Source organism: Cryptomeria japonica, chromosome 4, assembly GCF_030272615.1.
Source record: "Cryptomeria japonica chromosome 4, Sugi_1.0, whole genome shotgun sequence".
NCBI lineage: Eukaryota > Viridiplantae > Streptophyta > Pinopsida > Cupressales > Cupressaceae > Cryptomeria > Cryptomeria japonica.
Window position 1 is genome coordinate 3340055 of NC_081408.1, and position 25832 is coordinate 3365886.

General features: G+C 38.5%; 1 protein-coding gene and 1 non-coding gene across 3 annotated transcripts in view; one reads left to right on the forward strand and one right to left on the reverse strand.

The window, feature by feature from the left end:
• LOC131064536 (syntaxin-31) overlaps positions 1-25832 on the forward strand; it is a 125367-nt gene that overhangs the window by 97533 nt on the left and 2002 nt on the right. The gene's annotated exons all lie outside the window — the stretch shown is intronic.
• TRNAA-AGC (transfer RNA alanine (anticodon AGC)) lies at positions 12062-12133 on the reverse strand. Its single transcript has one exon. It is a non-coding gene; the product is annotated as a tRNA-Ala (tRNA).

Consider the following 25832-nt stretch of genomic DNA (forward strand, 5'->3'; position numbering starts at 1 on the left):
CCGAATTTATAATTGTTGTGAGTAGAAGTGTATGTCCCTGTTCATGACCTTGTTTTTGGGTAGATGTGTTTGTCCCTATCCAAAATTGATGTAAGACCTTGGATAGACGTGTTAGTCCCTATCCATGGTTCCATGGTTCCATGTGTTTGTCCCTATCCTTGGATGAAAGTATAGTGAGCATAGTGAGGCTAGTTCCTAGTTCCATTATTGCTTCACATGAGTAGATGTATACGTCCCTACTCATACTTGAGGATGAACTACAATGTGTGGTCATGAAGTATTATGATGTACTTTCACCCCATGTTCACACTAGGGTGGGTGTTGGGATTTAGGGTTCACATAGGTGGTAATATTGCATCATAGGATGCATAAAATATTTAGGGGGGTGTTGATTAATTTGATATTAATATTAAGTTGTATAGAAACAACTTAATATTATTATTAGTCAGATAGTTTGTTTAATAGGTTGTTTTATTAGTGGTACGAATATATTGAGTTATTAAAAGTTAAAACAACTCAACATATTTAGGTAATTTGTTTTGGGAGTTTCCTATAATTTAGGATATTAAACTCCTATATATATGTAATGTATTTGATTGGAATAATACAAGTAGAAGCATGACATTATCTTTTGTAAATTATTCTACTTCCATTTCTCTGCACATTTCTATTAAAATCCTAGAATATATCCTTCAAAGGTATACATGAGTCTAGAGAGAGAGTGATGTGCTTCCTTGCTAGACGTCCTAGGAAGGAGAAAATGGAGTTCACTCATTTTATGTTTATTTGTAATATTATAAAAGATATTAAAGGTATCTTGGAAAGCCAAATCATTAAGTTATAATAAAGTCATTGAAAATGATAAAAGGGTGAAATAAGTGACTTATCTTGGACACCCTTGAGGAGAGAGAAAAAGGAATTGAGTGAGATATTAAAAGTTTTAAATAATCTCAAATTAAAAGGAGTATTAAAGGGAAAAGTTAAACTCAATTTAAAAACATAAAGTGGGTGTTGGGAAGAAACCCTAATTAGGGTGCATGACTTGGAGACTATTAAAAAGGCTATTTGGAAATCATTTGGTATGTTGTGTGATTTTTTATCTTGTTCTTGTCTCCTTAGAGGAGGTTGTCTAGACCTTAGGGTTTGAGCATAGGAGCTTCAAGTATCTTCATCTCCTGGTAACCTTGAATATTAGTAGTATGAGCATAGGAGCTTCACCATTAATCATGCATAAAGATCTTCCTTCCATTTAGTTATCATTATCTAACATGAGGATCCAACAAGAAACCATGCAATTATGTAGAAGAAACAACACATTCCACCATAACTAAAATGAAAAAGATGTTTATTTACAAACTTGGTAACAATTAATGCCTTATCCTCCTCTACTCTAGCTTCTATCGAATTATTATCTGCTACTAATCTATTCACCATTAACCTTTACAAGTGAATAAGTGGAGCCTTATAGAGTGCTCTCATTACAATGAGTGGCTTAGATTGATTCACAATCAATGGCCAACAGTACAAGATGGAAACCCTAATTAGGGTTTGTTACACCCATTACAAAGCATTTAATGCTTGACCAATGATAAAATTACATTGAATAGGACACATCGATTGAATTATTCATCAATAGATGATGAGGGTGGGTGCATTGGACTTTGTGCCCACATATGGTAGTTATGTGCCTCGTTGGATGAGTTAGGTGCATTGAACCTGGATGCCTCAACTTGAAATAAAGTAATAGGATTGAAGATGACTGGGTGCCACCTTAGCTAGCTCATTGTAACTCATCGCAAGTTGTAAATGAATGGGGCATATCTCTTGATACTCAACATTATCCAAGCGCCTACAATGAAGAATGGGATGATGGTGGGAGATACACCCAAATTGCATCATCTTCCTTACTTGATCCCCTTCGCCCTAGAACTATCTCCTTGATGTGCTGGCAGTAATTCTTGGATTTCTGGAGGAAATTTAAGATAGTTGAAGATTTTCTTCCTTTAGCACATGCGCTCTCATGCTTGCTCTTTTGAATCTTATGCTTCCTTGGACTTGGAACACTTTTATGTGATGAAATTTCTCTCTTACGAAGCAAGCTGACATCCTCAAGTTGCTTATACCTCCTTAGCTTGAAGTGTAATGTTGAAAAAGTGAAATATATATGTTGACTTCCTTTGATACCATGCCCTATACTTGCTTTATAGTGTCTTTCTTTGTGATGGAAGTGATCCTATCTACTGCCTTGTATGAGCTTGAGACTTAGAGTGTTGCAATGTCTTGGACCCTCCCTCATATGCTGAAGTCTCGAATGGTGTGATCTTGATGTTGTAGGAGAGCTGATGAGCCTTCTTCTTTCCTTTTCATATGCTCTACCAGCTTCAACCTAAAAAGAGCATGGATACAAGTCAAGAACAATACAGATAAAATACTTCACTGTCCTAAATCTAGTCTTCAAACCATTACTTAGATCAAGAAATGCCTGATTTTACTAGGTAAATGATATTCTTAGTTTTGATCCACATCTGATTTTACTGCTTTCATGTCTGATTTGATAGGTTTCAGGTTTGACACGTGCCTGATTTGCATTGGTTTCAGGTCTACCTGCTACTACTCATGGATTTGGGAAGTGATCTCTCAGGAAGTTTAGGCTTTTCAACACCCATTGACAATCAGCATGAGCAGGTCAGATTTTCAGGTGGCAAAGGAAGTTCGTGGATTTCATGGGTCAAAGGAAGTGACCTCTTCCTTCCTTTCTCCTTTACATCCTTTTCATCATTGATCACTTTCATGATATGCTTGATCTACAAAATCATTCACCTCCCAACAGCATGAAAGAGCCTTTAAGTGTTCACTGGAAGTCTCCAAAGAAATGTGGGGTTTTCATTAGGCAAAGGAAGTGGTCATGAGGTAGGTTGCGGATTTACGAGGGCAAAGGAAATTCTCATGAGGTAGGTCGGGGATTTAGGAGGGCAAAGGAAATGCTCATGAGGTAGGTCAGGGGTTTTAGAGGTCAAATGAAGATCGTGGTTTTGATGCCCCAAAGGAAGTGCCATCATGTAGGCCAGGGATTTAGGATGGGCAAAGGAAATACTCATAATATGTCAGCTTTGCTTGCTTAAGCTCAAGGTCTTCCCAAATCGCTGCAAAAAATATCAAACAGTCAACCTCAATCAAAATTCAAGGGTATCCTTCCTTGATCAGGCATTTAGGGGGGATGGGAGTGATGTCAATGACCCTAAGCCTGATTGGACTTTGAAGGGGTTAAAGGAAGTGACATCAAATGTTCAATTTTGCTCCTTCAATTGCCCTGTTTTAAGCTAATTCATCATTGTTTAGGCCTTAACCAATCTTCCTTTCAAGCATTCCATTCTCCTTTGATGATTCTCCATATTCTAACTCCGCAATTCTTTGATTTTGCAAGCCAACGATGATGATCAAATGGAATGATCATCACAAATCATTCATTGTTGAAGTTTTGAGAGCTGACTCAACCACACTCTAGAGAGAGAACTTGATCACTTCCTAGTTGTTGTGAGGTTTTCACATATCGCCCCATTTCAAATGGGGACCTGCACTTTTTTTGCTTTCTAGGTTAGTTGTCTTGTCTTATCTTAGCTGCTGGTTGTTTTCGGGTCTTTGCTATTAGCCTTTTATTTCTAGTTGCTCAGGAGCTGATCAAGTCTCTCCCTTTAGGATGAAGTGAGGTACAACACTTCCTTTGCCCTCCAAAGCTTCTGATCTGCCTTTCCCAACACTACCAATGAATGCCCAAGCCTGATCGCTTCCCTCCCATCCCCTTTCACTACCTCTCCATCTACATTTCCACCTCCATTTCCTCACCTACACCTTCTATTACCAACCTTTCACTCCCATATCTTCCATCTCCTAACCTCCCTTTCCTAAGCCTCTCCTTCCATTCACCCTACCTTCCTCTAACCTTCACCCCCACTTCCTACCTTCTACCTCTCATACCCTCCATTCCCTACATTTTCTAACCTATACCTCACACCCTTAAACTTATCTTAACTCACACCTCATAGCCTTTACCTCCCTTGTTTCCCTAAGCTTATCTTCTATCCCATCCCATTTCATCCCATCTCCTACACTACACACTCCCTTACACCCTAACCCCTATCCCTATCCCATCCTAGCCTACCCTTCCACTGTTGGCAACAACAATGAAGGAAAACTGAGGGAGGGGGTGGGGGGCTGAATCAGTTTTCACCGGATTATCAAATTTAACCTCATGTAAATTTGATAAACTGTAGCAACAAAAAAGAAAAGCAAATTGATAGCACAACACACGACACCGAGATTTTTACGTGGAAAACCTGGTTAAGGGAAAAACCTCGGTGCGAACCTATCCACAATGAGATAATACCCTGCAGTATTATGTGTAAATATTACAATGGGGAATGCACATGCATTCAGGCACACTGCCTAGAGCTCACTGCTCAAAATAAGATGACCCAGAAGGCTCCAACCTTTTTGGGAGGGTTCACTACCTTACAATAGGATCAGATTACAATCCGGAAAATATGAATTGCAAATATAGCATCTACTAATGCCCGACGACAGTTTCGGTTAAGCACATTTGTCTGCCCTGCAACAATCTCTGCTCAATACACTACATCGAAGGATAAATTCATTTATGCACACATACACCACTCTCTGACAATGCAGATAGTACATCGACACTCAAATTACATGACTAAATCATCTATATATACCAATCATCAACCTTGGCAACAAGGTCGGCTAAACTCTCATCTCACAATTACAAAATTATATCACACGATACAAAGATTGAGCACGGGACCAATATAATGATATACATGACATAACATGACCTAAACTAAATCTCCAAACACACATCACCACCAAAAATCTCGCCAAGATCACCCGCAACATGCTACACCACCAAGAATACCGCATAACACGAAGAATATCATCAGATCAACAAAATCACCAAGAATGCGAACAAGAATCAATGCGGACCACCAAAACAAATAAAACACGACTAGGAAACACCAACAAACACATTAGAACCATCCACAATAGCTGCACCAACCCCACTTATCAAATCTTCATCGATCAACACCTGAAACTCAACAACACTCAAACAACAACAACTTGGACTAGAAAGATAGTTTGCGGAACACCAAATCACGAACCATCTGAAATGTAGTTACACATGAACATCCAAAACATTCTCCCAAAATTGCAGCACAAGATCTAATCACATCGGAATATACTAGAGGAAATACCGAACTTTGCAAAGTACTGATTAGAAAAACCAAACTGCAAACCGGATCATATGATATCATCAATTAAGCTTTTGGATCACTGAAACCAATACAGAAAGATATAATTGTTGATGTTGGAAATAAGCCACACTTGGACCGACGATGGACTGGTCCAAGAGGGGCCAGTAGCTCAGTGGTAGAGCACTCCAGCAGCGTATGGAAGGTCCTAGGTTCGAGTCCTAGTTGGTCCATGTCTCAACATGGTATCAAAGCCAGGTCCAGGCTAGGAGCCCCAAGCACACGAGAGGTGTGGCTTAAGGGGGGGTGTTGGTGTTGGAAATAAGCCACGCCTGGACCGACAATGGACTGGTCCAAGAGGGGCTAGTAGCTCAATGGTAGAGCACTCCAGTAGCGTGTGGAAGGTCCTAGGTTCGAGTCCTAGCTGGTCCATGTCTCAACAATAATGATACTAGAAATACTCCATATACCGAACCATGATCCCAATAAACCAATCTGCAACCACTGAAGCAATAAATCATAGGAATATGTTGACATCAATGACAACAACATATCCTAGCAGCAGAAATGTCCAACAATCCCCCCCTTTGGCATTGATGGCAACATATGGATGTGAAAAACAGTCAATGCAAAGAAAAAAAACATCTCCAACAAGCTCCCCCTAAGATCAGGCTTACCAACAACAGATAAGACAGTTTTCCACATGTTTTCTCTCCCCCTTTGACATCAATGACAAAGCTTCTCAAAACAGAAAACTATGCTTACTCTCCTCAGAATAAACAAATCATGATTACAACCAGCTCAATTGAACCACAAATAGGCTACTCCATCTGAGGAGCAGCAAAAACTCATCAATCCAGACAAAAAGATAAGACTGTGAAGCCCATCGGATTGATGCAACTCAATGCATCTAGTTCCCATCAGAAGGGGTAGATACCCCTATCTTGTCTCTCAAATAGACAAATGTATCTTTGTGAAAAGGCTTGGTGAAAATTTCAGCAATTTGTTCCTTTGTAGACACATACTCTAGCTTCACTTTCTCTTTACTGACTTTCTCTCTCTAGAAATGATACTTGATTGATACATGTTTAGTCTTTGAATGTTGCACTAGGTTCTTTGACATATTAATAGCACTGAAATTGTCACAATATATGACAGTAGGCTCATCATAGATAACTCTGATATCCTTCAACATTTGTTTCATCCAAACTACTTGAGTGCAATTACTGGCAGCAGCAATGTACTCATCTTCAGTAGTAGATAGGGAAATTGAATCTTATTTCTTACTTGCCCATGAAACCAATTTCTTACCCAAAAAGATTGCACCACTGGAGGTACTCTTCCGGTCATCAACATCACCATCCCAATCGACATCAGTGTAAGCACATAACATGAAATCATCATTCCTCGGATACCATAAACCATAATCCATGGTTCCTTTTAGATATCTGAATATCCTCTTTACAGCAGTGACATGACTCTTTCGGATCAGCTTGATATCTAGCAGCCATGCACACATCATGCATAATGTCAAGTCTAGTCCGAGTCAGGTATAACAGTCCACCAACCATAGATCTGTACAAGGTTTGATTAGCTTTCAAAAATTCATCATTCTTAGACAATTTGCAGCCAGTCACCATAAGAGTTCCAACTAGTTTACAATCTTCTAACCCAAACTTCTTCAGCAATTTCTTTACATATTTAGTTTGAGATATAAAAATACCTTTTTTAGTCTATGAAATCTGCAATCCTAAGAAAAATTTCATTTCTCCTATCATAGACATCTCAAATTCTTTCTGCATATCACTGACAAACTTTATACTTAAGTTATCATCTCCTCCAAAGATAATGTCATCAACAAAAACTTCAACAATCAAAATGTTATCATTCTCAATCTTGAAATATAGATTACTATCAGTAGTACCTTTATTAAATCCCAATTTCAGTAAATACTTATCCAATCTAGCATACCAGGCTCTAGGGGCTTGTTTCAGTCCATAAAGAGCTCTCCATCATCTGATAATGAAAATCCATCAGGTTGCTCAATGTAGACTTCTTCCTCAATTTCACCATTCAGGAAGGCTGATTTGACATCCATCTTATATATCTTGAAATCTTTATAAGTAGCATATGCAAGCAATAGTCTAACAACTTTAAGTCTAGATACTGGAGCAAAAGTCTCCTCATAATCAATTCCTTCTTTCTGTGAATATCCTTTGCATACTAGTCTTGCTTTATTTCTGACAACTTCATCGACTTCATTCAATTTGTTCTTGAACACCCATTTAGTACGAATCACATTCTTGTCTTTAGGTCTAGGCACAAGTTCCTATGTGTTATTCTTTTCAATCTGATTCAATTCTTCTTACATAGCTTTTATTCAATTTTCATCTTTGGAAGCTTCAACATCTTTAGGTTCAATTTTAGAAATCAAACATACTTCTTCAACAACTAGTCTTTTTCTAGTCATCACACCTTTATTTTTATCACCAATGATCTGATTTTCAGAATGATTCAATTTTATATACCTCAGAGTCTTCTGTTTATTCTGATTTTCAGGTTCCTGCACCTCTCTATCAGCAGCAGCAATATCCGGATTAACTATCTCTACTAGATCATTTTGCTTCATTTTTTTTCTGTCTGAATTTGCTTTAAGACAACATTCTAATCATCATCATATCTGCATGCTCTGATTTCTTTTCCATAGTTCTCATCAACTTTCACATTTGCACTTTCCACTATCTTTCTTAGTCTTGTATTGTAGTACATGTAGGTTTTGCTCTTTGTTGAATATCCCAAGAAAATTCTTTCATCACTTCTTGCATCAAACTTTCTTATATCCTTATCTCTCTTGATATAACACTTGTTTCCAAAGATTCTAAAATATTTCACAGTAGGAACATGACCAAACCATAGCTCATAAGGAGTCTTACCGGAATCACCTTTTATATGTACTCGGTTGAATGTGTAAACAACGGTGCTAACAACTTCTCTCCAATAGATCTTTGCAACATTCCCTTCAATCAACATAGTCCTTGCAACATCCAAGATAGTTCTATTCTTCCTTTCAACAACTCCATTTTGCTGTGGAGTTCTAGGAGCAGATAATTGTCTTTAATTACATGCTTCTCACAGAATAAGTCAAACTCACCAGAACAAAATTCTCCTCCTCTATTAGATCTCAGACACTTCATCTTCAATCCTGTCTCAGTCTCCACCTTTGCTTTGAATATCTTGAATTTGTCGAATGCTTATGATTTCTCCCTCAAAAAGGCAACCCACATCATCTTGGAATAATCATCAATCGGTAACATGAAATATCAGTCACCCTACACAATTCTTATTGCAATAGGTCCACATAGGTTAGTATGCACAAGATCTAGCAATCCATTAGATGTATATTGCTTACTCTTGAAAGAAATTTTTGTTTGCTTTCCCATTTGACATTCCTTATAGACCCGATTAGCAGGTTTAACAATTTTAGGAAAATCTTTAACAGCTCTAGTAGAACTATTCTTAATCATTGAGTCAAAGTTAACATGACACATTCTTCTATGCCATAGCCAACTTTCATCAATCTGAGCAATCAAGCAACTTTTCTCACCAACATTCAAATGAGAGATATTACCTTCAGTCTTAGTTCTTGATGCAATCTCTATACCGGAGGCATTTAGAATCTTTCATTTTCCATTCGTGAATTGCAAATCATAACCTTTGTCAACCATCTGTCCAACACTTAAAAGATTATGCTTCAAACCTTCAACATACAAGACATCATCAATGTTATGCTTACCATCAAAGGAAATAGAACCTCTACCACGGATCACACAGGCTTTGTCATCTCCGAATCTTACTATTCTACCATCATACTTTTCCATACTCACAAATTTGCTTTTATCACCGGTCATATGATGTGAACAACCGTTGTCAATCACCCATTCATCTTTCTCTTCAACTTTAGCAGCTAAAGCTTTGTCCTCGATTTGAGACATGGACCAGTTAGAACTCGAACCTAGGACCTTCCATCGCTGCTGGAGTGCTCTACCACTGAGCTACTGGCCCCTCTTGGACCAGTCCATTGTTGGTCCGGGTGTGGCTTATTTCCAACACCAACACCCCCCCTTAAGCCACACCTCTCGTGTGCTTGGGGCTCCTAGCCTGGACCTGGCTTTGATACCATGTTGAGACATGGAGCAGCTAGGACTCGAACCTAGGACCTTCCATCGCTGTTGGAGTGCTCTACCATTGAGCTACTGGCCCCTCTTGGACCAGTCCATTTTTGGTTCGGGTGTGGCTTATTTCCAACACCAACACTGAATAGTGCAGCTTGTGGAATCAATAGTTATCAATCCATCTTCTTTAATAGCAATAAACACTATTTCATCTCCTTCAGACTCTTCATCTGTAACACCTTCATCGACAACATAATAACAGTTTTCTAATGTTTAAACTTTCGGTTGGGCTTGTAAGGCTTATCATACTTCTCATGCTTCTCATATCTATCATTCCCATCATGCTTATCATATTTATTATGCCTATCATATTTAGACATTCTCTCCGGGCACCTAGAAGCAAAATGTCCTATCTTATTGCAAGAGAAACATTTTAAAGACAATTTTCTATCATACTTACTAGCTCCTTTAGGCAATCTCCGGGCAATCAATCCTTCAAGCTCATCCAATTCTCTTTCTTGCTCTTACATCTCTCTTCTTTCTCTTTCATATATGGATATTTTGCATTCTTTAGGATCATACTTCTACTTTACGGATACAGATGCTCTAAATGCTGTCTCCGACTTTCCATGTGATTTAGCAAATTTGCTCAGTTCAAATGCAACAATCTTTCCAACCAACATATCTCGTCACAGTAGTCACACTCTAGATCTCATAAATAGCAGCTACCTTATGTTTTTAAGGAGGCAATGATTTTAGCCCCTCAGCAACAATTTCATCTTCTTCAAGGGTTCCACTGGCACATTTGATACCTAGGACAAGGTCATTCACCTTAGCCATGAAGGTTGATATGTTCTCATCTTCTCCCATCTTCAGCATCTCATACTTCCCTTTCAAACTTTGCAACTTAGCAACTTTGACTTGTTTATCTCCTTCATACAAGGTCTTAAGCTTCTCCCAAATCTTATTTGCAGTCTGAAGTCCCATCACATTAGTCATCTCAGAATCAGTCAGGGCACTCATCAATGCTTCCGTAGCTCTAATGTTATTTTCAGCATCCTTGATCTCAGTAGCAGTAACCGGTCCATTCTGAGGAACATAATAGGCATCCCTTGTAATCTTCCAATAATCCTCTCCACTACATTTCAAGTGCACCTCCATTTGGTTCTTCCATATAGCATAGTTACTTCCATCAAATCTCAGACTCTCCTTAAAGAAAACAACTCCAGTTGCCATTCCGGATCTCCTCAAGTGGTTAGACTTTTTCCGAAGGATCTAGCTCTGATACCAATTGTTGGCAACAACAATGAAGAAAAATTGAGAGGGGAAGGGGTGAATCAGTTTTCACAGGATTATCAAACTTAACCTCAAATGCAAATCTGATTAACTGTAGTAACAACAAAAGCAAATTGATAGCACAACACACAACACCAAGATTTTGACGTGGGAAACTTGGTTAAGGGTAAAACCACGGTCAAAACCTACCCATAATGAGATAATATCCTGCAGTAGTATGTGTAAATATTGCAATGGAGAATGCACATGCATTCAGGCACACTGCCTAGAGCTCACTGCTCAAAATAAGATGACCCAGAAGGCTCCAACCCTCAGGGAAGGTTCACTACCTTACAATAAGATCAGACTAAAATCCAGAATATATGAACTGCAAATATAGCATCTTCTAATGCCTGATGACAGTTCCAATTAAACACATTTGTTTGCCCTGCAACAATCTCTGCTCAATACACCACACCGAAGGGTAAATTTGCTTATGCACACATACACCACTCTCTGATAATGCAGACACTACATCGACACTCAAATTACATGACTAAATCATCTATATATACCGATCATCAACCTTGGCAAAAAGGTTGGCTAAACTCTCATCTCACAATTACAAAATCATATCATACGATACAAAGATCAACCACCAGACCAACATAATGATATACATGACATAACATGGACCTAAACCAAATCTCCTAACACGCATCACCATTGGAAATTTCCAAGATCAACTGCAACACGCTACACCACCAAGAATACTGCATAACACGAAGAATATCACCGGATCAACTAAATCACCAAGAATGCACACAAGAATCAATGCAGACCACCAAAACAAATAGAACACGATCAGGAAACACCAACAACCACATTAGAACCATCCGCAATAGCTGCACCAACACCACTTATCAAATCTTCATCGATCAACATCTGAAACTCAAGAACACTCAAACAGCAACAACTCATACTAGAAAGATAGCTTGCAGAGCACCAAATCACGAACAATCTGAAATGTAGACACACATGAACATCCAAAACATTCTCCCAAAATTGCAGCACAAGATTTGATGATATGATCAATTAAGCTTCCGAATCACTGAAACCGATACAGAAGATATAATGATACTAGAAATACTCCATATACTGAACCATGATCCCAATAAACCAATCTGAAACCACCGGAGCAATAAATCACAGGAATATGTTGACATCAATGACAACAACATATCCTCGCAGCAGCAATGTCCAACATCCACTACCCCTTATACCCCCTCTCGTTCCACTTTACTCCCAACATATCTTAACTCCGTTCATCACCCCTTTGTTGAGACATGGACCAGCTAGGACTCGAACCTAGGACCTTCCATACGCTACTGGAGCGCTCTACCACTGAGCTACTGGCCCCTCTTGGACCAGTCCTTCGTCGGCCCCTCTTGGACCAGTCCTTCGTCGGTCCGGATGTGGCTTATTTCCAACACCAACACCCCCCCTTAAGCCACACCTTTTGTGTGCTTGGGGCTCCTAGCCTGGACCTGGCTCTGATACCATGTTGAGACATGGACCAGCTAGGACTCGAACCTAGGACCTTCCATACGCTGCTGGAGTGCTCTACCATTGAGCTATTGGCCCCTCTTGGACCAGTCCTTCGTCGGTCCGGGTGTGGCTTATTTCCAACATCAACACCCTTAACCTCCCACATCCTTTATCTACCTTACTCCACGGTATATACTACCCTTCTCTACATCCCCCATATTTGTATCCCTTATGTCTCCCTTTCCCCCAATATCCTCTACTTCCCTTTCCCCCGTGGCACCTTTCCTTACCACTCTTCACTTTCAACCGACAACATTTCTTTATCCCTCCTTCCCACATCATTTCTTGGGGCCCACCAAATTCTAAGATGGAAGATAGTGTTTTTAAAGGCATTTTAAAGAAAAAAGGAGCATCCACCTCACCATTTCTTTTTGACCCCTAATATCCCAAGCACATGGCACGATCAAACAAAGGCACGGTGTTGCACTAAAGGAATAAGGAAGCTGGCTTTAAGTAAAGACATGTCACTTGAATGAGGTTTTAAATTCAAAGAAAGCAAAATAAAGGCAAATCCAAAATCAAATCATAAAAGAGCAGGGCAAGCCTGAACGTGACCTACAGCAGAAGAGCATAAAACTCTCAATTCGAATAAGGTAGAGATAAAGGTATTTAACTATCAGCATAGAGGGGCAGTGTATTAGACCTATTTTGAAGATAATCTCAATCATGTTGATGTGAATCTCACCAAGTGTCATCTTTCAAAATCCGATCTGATGGACGGTGAAGAATATTAGATTTCAAGTCATTTCCAGATTGATAAAGTGAATAATGAAGTGTAGCTCAATGTTTCAAGGGAAGAACATGCTTCACATTTCAACATCAAGGTCATCAACATGATAGAAGATACCTCAAAGATGCATGAAGAAAGATATACGTTGCAAGGTTTCCAAAGGATCAAAATCTACTTTTCTAGACAACAACATATCAAGGCAGGAAATTTCAAGATCAAAGAAGGTTAAGGAAGGAATACTTCATGATTCAAAGTTTGAAATTATGAATGCTTAACAAGGAGGAAAATTTCTAAGTTAGAGTAAAGAAGAGTGAACGTGATCAAGGAATGGAGATAGTTTCAGAAGAGGTTGATGTGGCATCCTATTCGCATTCAAGCCAATCAAGTTACTTTCACATCAGCAAGACCAAGTTCAATAAACTTGATTCATCTCATGGTGGAGCAAGTGGCACATGGCACCTCATCAAATACTATTTTATGTACCTAACCTATTCTCTCATTGGTTAGAAATCAAGATGGACATGTGTCCAATTCAGTGTAATGATCTCATTGGCCAAGAGGAAGTTTGTTGTAACAAACCCTAATTAGGGTTTTATTGTAAAATCTCAACCGTTGATCTCAAATCAGTCTGAGCCTTTGAATTGTAATGAGCTCTTTATATAAGGCTCAAAACTCTTATTTGAAAAGGTTAATAGCTAGTAGTTGACCAATAGATAATAGCTAGATAGCTAGGGTAGAATAGGAGAAGGCAAAAATTGTTGCCAAGCTTGTAAATTAACATCCTTTTCATTGAAGTTATGGTGGATCGTCATGTTAGATAACGATAATTAGATGAATGAAAGAACTTTGTGCATGATTCATGGTGGAATTCATATATCCATACCACTAGCGATTTGCTGATTGCAAATTTGCCTTGTGTGGTCAACTTCTTGCTTGTGTGTAGGTTGACAGTGGTGAGAGAATTATTGTCTTGCGGGAGGGTTCAATTGTGGACCGGTTGTAATTTCTTTCATCCCTCTCTTCCTTTCATTTCGTTTTAGTTATTTCATATTCCGCACCAGTTAGTTTAGTTTACTTCTTTTTTCCGTGATTTATCGTGTTATCCTTGTGTTTGGAGCTTTTTGTACGCGTTCTGTACTTCATCCGCACATGATGACAGTGCGTCGTGCTGGTGTCCTAGCTTTGCGTGCTCGTACATGTGACATAAGCTTGATAGAGCCGTCCGAGAGTTTCGGGTTGTGGGTAGTGTTGACGTGCATTTTGTACACAACCAAACACATAATAAAATACCCAAGGGTACCTTATCCTCTCTTGAGTCAAGCCTTTGAATGCTGAAGATATCGCGAAAAGGATCAATCAGGGTGACTTCAAGGTTCTTCGTTGTAGGATCTCTACATGTGGATAAGCACCAGTGGTCGTTGTGAACGCTGTTTCTTCAAGGGGCCTTACGTACTTTTGATCTGCAGGAACAAGATTTTCCTAATACTAACAGGTTCTCAAAAAATACTAAAAGATAGGGTTTTCAAGAGATGAATTCTAATCTAATCCTAAGAATGACTCAATGTAGGCTAGACTTGGTAAGATTCTACCAATTTCAGTATTGCCAAGGAATTACAACTCTACTGGAATTGATGCAATCTTCTAGGGTGATTAGTGGTTTTCAAATCATCAAGAATTATAGATACTACCATAAAGATACATATCAATATTTCAATTATGATTGAAGGTTCAAGCAATCTCAATATCTCTAGTTGGCCACACAAGGCGTCCTTACAATCAGTAAGAAGCTAGTGGTTTGGAATGTGAATCTCACCAAAGATCAAGCACAACACTTAGTCCTTCAAACTTAAATGCTACTTCGACTGAGAATGATTCAAGAAGATAAACAACCATGAAGATAGCCACACGTATTGCAATAAAACACCATAACTTCAATATTTTATTGATCTCAAAGGCAAATGGACAACAATTGTTCAAAATTCTTTCTTCACTACTCAATCTTGCTACACAATAACTTTCTTCTCTCCAAGCTCTAACTATTATCTATCTCTCTAATATCTAATGACAAAATGAAAATGAGTGAGGGTATATATAGCATCCTCAATTACAATGAATGACCCAGATCGAAAGAAGATCAATGGCTGAGGTTCTGACACCTAAACCCTAATTAGGGTTTGTTACAAAAAGTTCCCTTTTTAGATGAACATTATTAAATGCATAGCCAAATATTTAATTGGCACAAAAGTCGAGGAAACATAGACCAATGAGAATTAAGATGCCACATCATCCTATAACAACCTTTCTTCTAGAACCTTGTTCCCTTTCCTATGCTCTTTCTTAGCATATCCAACGAATCTGGACACAATTCCTTCAATCTCAGCAATAAGAATCTCGGGAAGATTCTTCATTCGTTCCTCCAAGTGAATGACCTGATCAAAGGCAGAGAGAAGAGCCGTCTCCCATCCAAGTTCAAGTTCTTTGATCTTCCCAATCAGGAGCATCGTAGTGAACATTGGGTCTCATTGCTCATCTGTAATGACATTCTCATCTTTGCAAAAGATGACCTTGACTCTCTCTTCCAACTCTTGGAGGTCCACATCTGTCTCAATTTCAATCCGCTTGCCAAGAATGGTACGCAACACTTCAAACACCTTATCCTGAATTGGATGGATGACACCTTCAACTTAACTGCATTTGGTGTTGATGTCTTCGAAAAGAACTTCTTTCATCTGGAGTAGAGTTGACCACTGAAGTAGGTTATGAGTTCCTCCATCCATTATCTTTTCTTGTGCTAGGATCCTCCTTGGTGTTTGCCTGATTACTTGCAGGACAAGAATGATAACATCTCTAGTGTGAGCAAAAGCGGCTACAATTATCATTAGATTGTGGATAATCTCAAGGACCTGGATAGCTCGATGGATTGTCTTCATCATTCTTGTTGCAAATTCAATGGCTACCGTGTGGGATTTATCAATCCAAGAGCTCATAAGTTGAACCAAACTTTTGACTCTTTCTGCTTCGCCAACTGATTCAAGAGGAAGTGCTTGTAAAGGAGATGCTGCTGGATCTTGACGTCTCAAGGGCTGATTGAGATGACTAAAGTAGCCTCTCCAAGCACCTCTCTCTCTCTCAAGCTTCCTATTCTTTTCCATTTCTTCCTTAAGTTTGTCTTTAAGTGCTTCAAATGAATCAGTTGCCTCATCCATTGCCTGTTCAGTAGTGAGTGGACCAAGCTCAAACGTTTCTACGTCATACTCATTTGCAAGAATCTCACCTTCATACTTGTCCACTACTGGTGTAGCAATTTGCAATTTCCTTGATCCTGTTTCATCCCTTATCACCTTGGACATCTTGGTGGCCTTCTTCTTCTCCATTACCTCCTGAGAATTTCCTATAAGGCTGTCTAAGTCAATTACATCTTCTTCTTCTTCAATCACAATCACCCTTGTCAGTCTCTCCTTCAACCAATCTGGAATGGCAGATCTTGTCTCTCTCACTTGTATTTCTTTAGGTAGTGGTTCATCTTCTCGGAGAGGAGATGTCGCTTCATCATCATTTCTCTGATCATCCTGTAGCTCATCAATTTGGGGAGATTGACTCGATGAATGCTGAGGTGTCTGTCCCTTCTCTGGTTTGTCAATTTGCACCATGGATTCCATAGATTCATCAACCTCAGGTACCATCTTCTCTTGACCTTCAGCTTGACTTGCCTTCTTTCCATGTCGAGAAGATGTGCTTGATGGGCGATCTCGATTGGCCTCTTGCTTCTTCTTGGAAGACTCCCTTTTCTCAGGTCTTTCTTTCCTCTTTGCACCTCTAGGATGAGAAGTGTTCTCACTCACGCTAGCTTCTCCTTCTTCGGGTTTTGCCTCCAAAGTAAAAGTCATTGGTACGTTCTGCTCTCTCAACTTCTGATGTTGTACATCCACCCATCTGCGAGTACATGATAAAACAGGAGCTATCAAAGCTCTCAAGTCCAAGACTTCGGGCTCATTCCAATCTATCTTCACTGCTTTGTCCTCTTTGTCATAAGATGACTGGAGGTATCTACCATTGTCCTGGGCCTGATTGGCTACTCTGTAAACTTTGCATTTCCTGATGAAATCTAAAGGCAATCTGGAATGCATCTTCCTTTTAACTTCTAAATCACTTGAGAGATTCATCCAAAAGTCTTCCACTTGAAACTCATGTCCATACTTCCTAGCAACTGTCTCCTCCATATAACCATAAGGATCAAAATTCTCCCGCGGGGCAAAGAAGGTGAATGAATACAAGGCTAATTCCTTCTCTGCATCCTCGGAAGCTTGAGTATTAGGACATACCTCAACTGAATTCCCCAATATGATAGGTACGGGAACTCCATTTCCATGCTTGTGTCTGGACACCTTTGCATAAGCTGCTAACTGTTGAGTTACCTCAAGTAGCACTATCCTGTCTGTCGGATACCTCGGCAACATGTAGGGAGGTGAAGGACACCCATGAACTCTGATATATGTAAACTTTTGAAACTGGATGAACCATGCACCATACTTCTTCACAAGTTCTTGTGCATCCAGAGATAGTCGATTATGAATCCCACCTTGCAATATCCTAGTGATGTTCATCGTGAAGGTATCATTGACTAACTTGTAGTCACTTCTAGGAGGATGATGCAAATGAACATAAGAGTCACAAACTCTCACTTCTCCGGGTCCTTTTCCGATCACTCCTCTGTGAGGTAGCCCTGCATACTCGAAACTCCTGATCAAGGCATATATAACATATGAGCTCATGTGGAATGATTTGGTAGGTCTTAGCCTTCTCAACTGCACATCCAGACAATGGCTAATAATTCTAGCACAATGAATCGTTCCTTTTCCTTGGACTATCACTTGAATGAAGAAGAACATCCACTTCTCGAAGTAGAAGGCTTGAGGAGCCCCTGTAACTTGATTGAGAAAAGTTATCAAATCTCTGTACTCCTCCTGGAAATCAATCCTATGCGGTGTGTTGGGAATCTTGTTCAGGCGAGGACGACTTTTGAGCAACCAATTCTTATTGATGAGATTCAGGCAAGTGTCGGGATCATCTTCATACATTGATCTGGCTCCTTCTAGGCTTTTGTAAATCATATCTTTATGTTTTGGAAGATGAAGAGCTTCACTTATAGCCTCTTCTGAAAGGTAAGCTAAGGTGTTCCCTTCCTTGGATACGATCGACCTTGATTGTGAGTCATAGTGGCGGGCACATTCGATCATCAGCTCATGACACTTGACTGCTGGAGGGAAACCTGCCGCCTTGATGATGCCACTTTCAATTATCTTCTTCGCAACAGGTGATGGCTTGCCAATGTAGGGAACCTCTCGAAACTTCTTCACATTGAAGTTTCCCAAGTTGGTATCTCCAATATTACTCCATTTGGACACGATCTTGGTCTCCAATTCTTCATTCTTCTGATCTTCCTTGATGAGAGCCGGGCGACTAGTAGATGCTCCTGCCTTTGGAGTCGCCATCTTGACACCTACACAACATTTCACAATTAGCAATATATCTCGTAGTGTAGAAATTAAACTTAAAAGGAAGATTTAAGATTTTAATTAGGAAACTTTATGATAAATCTTGAGTTATCATTTCCTAATTAATCATGCAATACTTAGATTTTTCCAAAACAAATGTTCAAAAATCGAGTCTTGAATAAGGATATTAAGACAATGTTGCCATACCTCCCCTTGAGAATTAAACTCTAAGAAATGATGTAAAGAAAAAAGATTTCGCTAGGCAAAGTGTAGATCAAAGTCTTCTCTTGAATGAATTACGCCTCCTCTAGCTTGGAAAAGAATAAACTCCACTTCCTTCTAGCCTTCAACACTTGAAAGAAATTCGCTCCAAGCAAGCCAGATTTTGCACCTCCAATTAGCTCTCCAATTTCGCATTTAAGGCAATGATTGAATGATTTGAAATGTGAAAAAACTCCTCCAATATATAGAGCGCTCACCCCTTTGCTTCCTCTAGGCCGAATTGGCAAAAAGGAGGTAAAAAATAAATAAAATCTCAAAAAAAAGGGGGCCGACTTGGTTAATAAAAGCAAAATAAGGCTTTGAGCGCTTATTAATTGAATTTTAATTTAATAAAAATTAATTTTAAATGCCTCCAAAACAAATTTCGATTTTCTAAGGCTTAAAATCAATTTATTAAATGCCAAAATGCTTTTAATTTAATGCGAATTTAATTTTAACTTTCCAAATTCCTCAAAATTAGCAATTTTGGCGATCTAATGCAATTCGGAGAATATGAATTTTAAAACAAGGCTTGATGAAACTCCATGATGATTTTGCCCTCGACCCTCTCTGAGGGTCAGGAGCGATTTTGCAATTTTAGCCTTGAATACTTCACATTTTGACTTGAAAATCTCCTGGAGGGTAAATTGATATCCAGTGTTGGTGTTGCACCTCAAATTTGACATTTTGTGTGAGGAAAATAGGTGGAAATGTCAATTTCGCCCTGGGCCCTCTGTGAGGGTCAAGAGCGATTTTTCAATTTTAAGTTATAATCCACCTTGGCTCGATTGTTGACCCTTCAATATTACTTCTAAGATCCATTTCCTTGCACTATAGGGTTAATTCATCAATAATTTTGAAGGAAATAATGTCCTTAAAGGCAATTTCGCCCTGGACCCTTAGCAAGGGTCAGGAGCGATTTTCCATTTTTTGCTCAAAATTAGCATTTTCAACGTTCAAAAATCTCTTCCAGACACTTCAAATAGATCCTTTCACTGAATTGCAAACTTAGCTCTATCAAATTTTGGAGAAAAAGTGCACTTTTGGTGTTTTTCGCCCTGGACCCTCAGCAAGGGTCAGGAGGGATTTTTTCATTTTTGACAAAAATCTTCATTTCCTCATCAAGACACTTTCTCACCAAGCTAGATCACGTTAATGCCTCCAAAATAAGCAATAAAATCCTTTTTCAAGTTTTTTCGCCCTGGACCCTCAGTAAGGGTCAGGGGCGATTTTTGCAAATTGGGCTTAATTCTTCATCATTTTTCATTGAAATTTTATTCATCACTTGGCAATGTTCTTGCTTAGACCACTCCATCCAAATTCGTTTCGTTGTTGTAAGGTAAAATGAGGATTTTCAATGTTTTCGCTCTGGGCCCTCTAAGGGTCAGGAGCGATTTTTCATTTTGTGACCAAAATCGTCAAGTTTCAAAGGCAAAACATTATTCATCAAGCTTTTGGAGGTCTCTTCACCTTAGCCTAACCTTGCCTTAGCACCATTTTGAAGAAAACATGCAGTTCTTGTGATTTTCGCCTTGGACCCTCAGCAAGGGTCAGGAGCGACTTTTTGGTTTTAGGCATATTTCTCCCTCCTTTGGACTCCAAATTGCGTCTAATGCATAAAACATCATCTCCTCTTCTTATCCAAGCAATATTTTGCCTCAATTCTTCAAATAAGGGAGAGAATCTTGGAAATTCGCTCTAGGCCCTCTCTGAGGGTCAGGAGCGATTTTTGTAATTGCCTTCTAAATCTTCATTCCCAACGATCCCTTTTCACTTCAAGGCAACTTAAACATTATTTCAAACACATGCCTAGCCTTGGCTTTCCTCAAACTTGGATGAAAGGATCCTATATTAGGTTTTTCGCCCTGGGCCCTCTCTGAGGGTCAGGAGCGATTTTTTGATTTTGAGTTGATTTCCTCTTTTGTTGATCATCCAAATTATATTCAACAGGTAAAACATGCTTTCCTTCATCCATTCCAATTATAAAAATCACTTTGACCTTGCAAGAATAATGCACATTTGAAAATTTCGCTCTGGACCCTCACTGAGGGGCAGGAGCGATTTTTGCTACCTGGACCAAAATGCTTCACTTTTCATCTCAAAATTTCTTTGCTAAGGAAGATGTCGCCTTGTTTCATGCTATGAATAAGTTCTCATGTCCAAAAAAGGTCAAAAAATGTGTATACAAAGAATTTCGCTCTGGACCCTCAGCAAGGGTCAGGAGCGATTTTACCTTTCCTGGGCAAAACTCCTTCAATTCATCATCTTCAATCAAGTCTGGATACTTTATCATGCTCACTTCATCCTCCACCATGTCTTTGACATCTCAAATCGACCAAATAAGGCTAGCAATGACCTCTATAAGATTTTTCGCCCTGGGCCCTCTCTGAGGGTCATGAGCGATTTTCCTATTTTCAACAAGGTCCTCCATCATTTCAAGTCCAAACTCCTTTAGGTGGGTGGAGAAAGTCATTCATTTCCCTTTCATGCTCAAAGCTTGGTCTCTTTCCACTGCAAAATGAAGGGAATCAAAATTTCGCCCTGTACCCTCTCTGAGAGTCGGGAGCGATTTTTCCTTTAGCCTCCAAAAATCATCACTTTTCTTGTCTTCAAAACTTCAATCGCCTTTAGTGACGTTCAATCATCCTTCCGGGAGACCCTGCACAAAACACATTAGAAAAGTCAGTGACAAATAGGACTTAAACAATATTTTCGCCCTGGACCCTCTACAAGGGTCAGGAGCAATTTTACCCTTTCAGGCCAAACTGTTTCAAATTTAAGTCTCAAACCACTTCACAAGGCAAAGTCAGGTCATTTTCAAGGCCAGGAACCAGTTAGCAAGTCCATCAAAAACAAGAAATTGCACTCAGGATAAAATTTGCCCTGGGCCCTCTCTGAGGGTCAGGAGCGATTTCTGTGTTTCAGGCATCATCTCACTTTGCAAAAATTGATCAAAACTTACCTAAGCAAGAACACACAATTTCTCCTTCAAAAATGCTAATACTTAGTCAAAATTGGATTTTACCCCAAAAACCTTTATTAGACCTAACCTGAGACCTATTTGACTCCCCTGAAAGGCTTACCTTATCTCAACAATCTCAATTCTTCGGGAGGACACTTAACAATTCTCAAAATTTGACCGGACTTAGCTTGAATGACGCCAAAAAGAAACCCCTAAGGTTTAGCCCTAGCCCAGACAAACCACTCACTCACTCAAAACCTTAAAAAGCAGAGAGAAGAATAAGCAGAACAAAAGCAAAAAAGAGGGGGTCCCCATTCTAATGGGGCGATGTGTGAAATGGTCACAACAGGTAGTTGCTCTAGTTTGTCATTTTTATCCCCTGGCTCACCTTAGCGCCAGTTCGAGTGAGGTGTTGGAGGGTTGGTTTGTTCTCTTGGATTCATCATCCTTGAGGTAGCAAATTTCCTCCGTTACAAACACAAATGTTTATGTGGAAACCCTAATGGGAGAAAACGATGGCAAATTAATGCTTTTATATAATTTTTCTTTTACAAAGTTTGTAGGCACCAACCCCTAATTCAATTCATGAGCACCTACTCACTAGAGGCACCAACTCCTCATTCATTTCATGAGCATCAACTCACTAAAGGCACCAACCGCCAAATCAGAACTAGGTTCCACCTTTATTGTTGCTTCTTCAATGGATGATGGACAATTGCAAACTTCTTCAATTATTTACTTCATGATGACATCGTTTATCTTCTTAATTTTGCTCATAATTTTCCTTAATTTCCGCATAAAATTCTTTATATCTTCCAAAGCTGCGATAAACTCTTCTCTAAATTCTGCTATAATATACTCTTCAAATTTGCTATAATTTCCTTCCTCAAATTTTCTATAATTTCCTTCCTCAAATTTGCTATAGCCTTTTCTACAAACTACTATAGTTTCCCTCTCATTTCTGTTTAAGTCTGATTGTAAATCTCTTACAAATGATCTTAATTTCCTCTTCAAAATTTATTTATTGTCTCCACATTTTCTTCTTATCAAGTCTTGAGACAACCTTCTTATATAATGCCTTGGTGTATATCTGATACATATATTTCATATGCACACTCCCTTTTTTATAAAACAAAAACTTATCTTTTTTTTTAATCCCATCATATGTCTTTTAGAATGGAGGTGACTCTTCAATAGAGTCGTAGCCTCTTAGTAACAACATTTTAATTCTTTTTAATAAAATCACATCCTTTCTTGGCAAATATTAATCATCACTTTTTATTCTTTGTTTACACACTTCTCATTTCTATTCGCTGCATAATATATCATTGCTGCCCTTTAGTTTACCATTGTTTTTTTTCTAATGAACATAAGAGTTACTTTTATAATATCGCTGTTATTTGCTACCTTTCATAACACTGCCTTCTCGTTCGTCTTTTTCTGTTTTTTGTCATTTTTTGCTTTCTTGTCTTATCTGTTGTCTTTTGATTAATACTTTTAAAAATGCTATTTTATATAAGCTAAATGTTGCTGTTAATACCATTCACTATTTTTATAATTATTTATCTTTTTATTCTCTAAATTAGTTGGTCGGCATTTGACTTGTCTTGAATAATCTTTTCCCCACTAAATCACTGTCCTTTCTTTATTGTAATTGCTGCTACGTTGATGTCATCTTGTATGTGTTTAATATCCATAAACATGTCAATCATATATTAATGTTTATTAATATAAACATAACTGTGTCAGCCATCATATCTTAATGTCTATTGACATTTTGATCACGTTTCTTGCTGCTCAGTCGTCTCTCCTCCACAAGCATTGGTTTATTAGTCATATTGCTGTATAGTAATCATCTCTTTAATGAATTGATCAGCATAATAATTATATTTTTTCTGACAAATCAGTTAGTAATTTCGTTATGTCATTGGTTAGTTTAGTCAGCCATGCCACCACCTGTTTGCAGATTCATTGTTTTGTCCTTCATTTGCATCACGATAATATGTAGCAATCTCATTTATCTTCTCACTTTTGACAAAGATCATATTTGTCATCAATGATAATGATGACAACCTTTTAATCACTCTTACACCCATAGAATCTTACCTTTGACATCAATGATGAAATCTAACAATCACAACTGAGTGAAGAGCAAATTACAATATGTATATGGGGAACTTCCCTTAATGAAACAAAGTGGTAATGGAGAAAAAATTTAGAGACCGAGGCTAGCAACTGGCATTCACATGTCTGAAGCAAATACCAAGATAGAAGAATCAATTGCATCATCATCCACTACCAAAAGAGGGCCAATATAAGATCCGATGATCCTTGTAGGAGAATATGCATGGCCAAGGGGCCAGGTGCTAGACTATCCGAGGAGAAGAGATATACTTCCCTCAAAAACTCTACGATGACAAACATCATCTCATTTATATGTCCCAACTTTGTGTAATTGACCATATTTAATTGGTGCTGAACAGCCCATTACATCTGAGGAGGCAATAAGCATGGTAGCCTTATATGTGCCCTGGAAATTCCTATATATGAAATTCAACCTCTTGAGAAAAAAAATCTGATTAGATGGAAAAATAAAGTGGATGGAGATGTTCTGAATCGCTTTTGAAAACAATACCTCTTTAAGATCTAATAGGTGCCAAAACATCTAAAAGTAAAACGCTCATTCTGCACTTCTTTGATAGAGCAGAGACAAGAAAACCAGTTACCATGTGAAAATATGGGTGCTTAACTCATTATGGGTTTAATAAATGTGTCAATGAGGTGCATCTCAAAAGGTAGAAAGTGAGGCATATCCCTTGCAAAGGAACGATTGAGAAGCAATCTTCAGCCTAACTGTTAAAGTATTCAAATTTATGCTCAAAAGTGGAATGTTAAGGATTTTGTCTTTCTTTTAATTCCTCAGACAATATTCAATGCTATTAATGTATGCTCTCTAGTTATTTCTGATTATGAACTGAAACTTCTTTGTTTGCAGGTGGCTGTAGATAATATTTATTGATTTCGATATTTCTCCAGCATTTTTCACGGCACATATATATAGGCATTGCTTTGTAAAATCAAGGCATGCCTTGACCGGACATGCCTTGACCGGACATGTCCAATCAAGACATGTCTTGATCAAGGGTGGTGCCTCTTCATAATGCAAACCGATAACTATCGGTTAATATAAATGCTGATACATAACAAATGATAATCGATGCCAATCGGTTTGTGATTTAATGCGGTTTGATTATCATGGTAACCGATAATGTATCTGTTAGTTTTAGTTATCATTAACCGATCACTAATTGGTTTATTCTTAATGCTATTTCATGGTCATCGATGGTAAATGCAACCCGATTATGGATTGGTATAAGAGCAAAAATATGTTAATACGATAACTATTGTAGTTATCATATGACAACACTAATTAGTGTTGTCATATGACAACTAGAATAGATATGCAGAACCGATTACAATCACAGCATATAAATAAAATCACTGCATAGCAAATACGATCATATCTCAGTGTTGTCATATGACAACTAGAATAGATATGCAGAACCGATTACAATCACAGCATATAAATAAAATCACTGCATAGCAAATACGATCATATCTCGATCGATGATAGAAATGTTTATAAAGATGATTATGATGTCTACCATTAGCATGTAGATTTATCGATAGGATAGATGATTGAATGAGAGACTTCATTTATCTCTCATTCAATCATTTATCTTACCGAAGCTACATTGTTTCAACACTAACAATGAGCTAATGAACTCCAATCTAAGTATAAGCTGTCATGATCTCCACAAGCTCTCCTGGAGTTATCGAAGATGGTGACCGTAGGTTTACTAAAGCTAACCTCAACCTTGTGAGCCTTTCAAAATTGAGGGCATCAAATTATCTCTATATACACCATAGAGGAGACATGATATGAACAAATAGCATTATATCTGTCAGAATGGGATGTAACATACAGTCACCATCAATGAGTATACCTCCAAAGATAGTATTTGTATACTCATAAGCTATAGTTATTGGACTGAGAAATAG